A 3,700-nucleotide genomic window follows, 5' to 3' on the forward strand; every position below is an offset into this window, starting at 1 on the left:
GTATAGAATTACCAGTCACTGGCAAGCTGCAATGTACCCAGAGGAGGATAAGAACAGTGAGGAAAGTCTAAACTATTTCTTATGAGGATTGGTTATGAAAAGAACTGGGGATGTCTTTACCCTGAAAAAGAAAAGATTTCAACAAGACATAATGTCTAAATTTGATATCTGAAAAACTGTTATGTCAAAGAGGAATTAAATTTATCCTATGTGGCTTCTGAAGATGACATTTTCTAATAATTCAAACTGTCTGAAAATGTAACAGGTTGCCTTGAGAGCTAGATTCTAAGTTAAACTTTGAAGGACAGTGTAACATTATTAGAATATATTTGTGTAATTATCATAAGTGGGACCTGCAATAATCTTTAAGATCCTCTCTAAGTTTTTAACAATATTTTATAATTACAAAATTTAGGAAGTAACTTCTAAAGGCAATGTAACTGGATGGTTAAACCACACAAGACATTGGAATGATTTTTCAATCTAGTGAGGACTGATTTTTAAAAACCCTGCTGTATACATTATGGTTTACCGTCTGTTTGTCTCAGTTTAACATCAAATGCAAAATAGTTCTGTAATAAACCCAGTGATAAATAGAAATGTTTATGGTATCAGTAACAGCACTTGCCAAATGAAGAGAAAGACATTCTTTTTTATATCAACTTTGTGTCACTTATCAATAACAGCATTAAAGCAATTACCAATTATAAATATTTCAGGATGAAGGATTTACTTAAGGAAGATAGAAAAGAAAATGAATGGCCCTTATTGTATAATTTATTGCATGATTTTCTTCTCTTTTATCATGAAGTAGATTAGAATTTTAAGTTCTATTTTTCCTTTTGTCTTCAAAAAGACTTTTCAGCATATATACTTGAATGGCTGATACTACCACCATGACTCCCAAATTAACCATTGACCAAAAATTTACTCTGTCAAAGTTGCTTTCTTGTATATTTCGATCACGAGCTTCAAATGCTCTTAGCATTGTCTGGATATGTCCACTTTTGCTTAACCTGGCCTTGATGCTGTCGATGGATTCCTGGTAATAAATAAAGCAATTCCACAATGAAGAATTAGTTTTCAGTCAGTTACAAAATACTTCAATGCTCTGATTATTTTCACATCCAAACACACACCTAAAAGTAAGTTTTTCACTATCCACAAGCAGAAGATAAACTGTGGGAGTAAAAATACCGATGAAAAGCAACTGTTTGACTACAGGGGTTGAGGGGATATGACTGAGGAGAGACTCTAAATTAACACTCTAATGCAGATACCAACAACATGGAAATGGGTTTGAATCAAGAACACATGTGATACCCAGTGGAATTGTGCATCGGCTGTGGTAGAGGTGGTGGGAGGGGGGGAGGGAAGAAAAGAAAATGATCTTTATTTCCAATGAAAAATGTTTGGAAATGACCAAATAAAAATTAAAAAAAAATAAAAGTAAGTTTTTCAGGGCAGATAGATGAGGGAGTGCTTCACAATTAGGAGATATTTGCTCATTATGAAAGAGATACACCACAGGGATTGCTTTAAATAACTCCCCCAATGTATTTAAGTACATGTTTATAAAGAGAATTATTTAACAAAGGCTGTATGGATGAAGAAAATAGAGGTAGTGATGATGCCCTATTAGGTTTAATTGGTTGTACTTAGGCCCTCATTTAGAGAAATCTAAGATGGAAACAGAAAATTCATTGCTGCTAATTGAATATCATTCAGAAATAGAGGAAATAGTTTTGTAGTCACAGTGATAAGCCAATGAGAAAGCTATTTAATTACATAATTTTTGATTTATGGACAACTCTTTAGGAACTAACTTGTTATATTGTATAAGCTCTGTCGCAGAAACACTGTTTCATCAGTTTTAGGCTGGCGCACAATGGTGTCTAGCAACATAGCTCTGAGCAAAAGGGATGGGTTGAAAAAAATATATCCTTTGATATATTTTAAACAGCATATTTCATGAGATTGCCAAAGAATACATTTAAACAAGGTTGTAAAATATACTTATGGGAAAGTTATTTTTGAAAGTATAACACATAGTCCATAGAGTCATGCCAGTACATGAAGGTTACAAAGCACTATGAAAATGCAGGGTAAATGAAGTACTTAAGGAAAATGGATCAGGTGGTTACAGGTCACAATTTTTCCTAAATGGTAGGATCCCTTAAGTATTTAAGATGCTTCACTCAAGATTTGTAAGGTTTGGCTAATTTTCAAAAAATTAAGCATAATGTTTGCATGCAGCAATAGGTGAATTCTACTGAAAAAATATTCCTGGTAGAAATAGAACTTGATTCAGATTTTTAAGTAAAATGTAGCGATTAAGTTTATGATCCAATTTCTCCCATTAGATCACCAAAATGATGCACTAATTATGCTATATAAGTCATAACATGGGAGAGAATGATCTCGGAAATAGATGTATTTCCCTCAAAATATATAATTTTAAAAGCATATCTAAATCAGAATTTTAAGAAGAAAATGGTAACTATATTTGGTAGAATGTTTCAAGAAACTGTATGGAGTAATGCTCCAATAGATTTGATCAGCTGGCATTTGAATTTTCAGTGAAGGAACACATTTGAGATGGGGGGAAAATTACCAAAAAAATCAAGCCATCTATCAAAGCAAATCAAAGATTTTAATTTACTGCCTAAGCCAGAATATGAACAAATAATGTTTATTATAATATCCTTGTCTAATATGTATTAATTTTATATGATTTTTCAATAAGTCACTTTAATTTCCCTGGGTCTCATCTATGAGAGTCTGATTCAGTTTTCTTTTCAGCTCTGCAATTTTATGATTGCAAAATACTAGAGCTGCAATTTAACTCAAGGATGAAGGTGAGTATTACATGTTGGCATTTAAGAATCAGAATGATGGAAATAAGGTTGGTCAACAATATAACATGTAGCAGTTATGAATGGGCTAACCACACACACATATGCACAACTATTTTATTATTGTTATTCAGTTGTGCCCAATTCTTCATGACCTGATTTGGGGTTTTCTTGGCAAAGATACTAGAGTGGTTTGGCATTTCCTTCTCCAGCCCATTTTACAGATAAGGAAACTGAGACAAGAGTTAAATGACTTGTCTGGGATCATATAGCTAGAAAGTCTGAGGTCAGATTTGAATTCAGAAAGATGAGTCTTCTGACTATATAGGCTCTGCACTCTATTCACTGCACTATCTAGCTGCCTCCCCACCCAACCATACACACACACACACACACACACACACGTAATTGGAATCATTTAGTATTCTAGCTTGATCTCTATCTTTCTGAATATAACTTTAATTAATCTTGCAATTCTAATGCTAAAGGATATCACATAATCGTGTCCTTTCTACAAAATTAAAGTGCTATGCATAGTTAAATTAAAATGATCGTGTTTGGAAATTAGTAAAATTCATTGTGGCTTCTCTATGTAGAAGAGTCCTGGGCTTAGAAATTGGGAACCTGATTTAAAGGTCCAGTTCAGAAATTTCTTAGCTGTGTGGTCATGCTATAAAAGAATATGCTGTTATACTTACCAGAATGTCTTCCAGTTTCATATCCAACATATCTGTGCCTGTCACATATTTCTTCCAGTCTTCTTGTTCTTCTTCCTCTTCACCCATATTGTCTAGGATCAATTCAAAGAAAATTACCTTCTCTGAAATGGTGCTGAAGGTATTGTC

The sequence above is a fragment of the Monodelphis domestica genome, chromosome 2, assembly GCF_027887165.1.
Source record: "Monodelphis domestica isolate mMonDom1 chromosome 2, mMonDom1.pri, whole genome shotgun sequence".
Lineage (NCBI taxonomy): Eukaryota > Metazoa > Chordata > Mammalia > Didelphimorphia > Didelphidae > Monodelphis > Monodelphis domestica.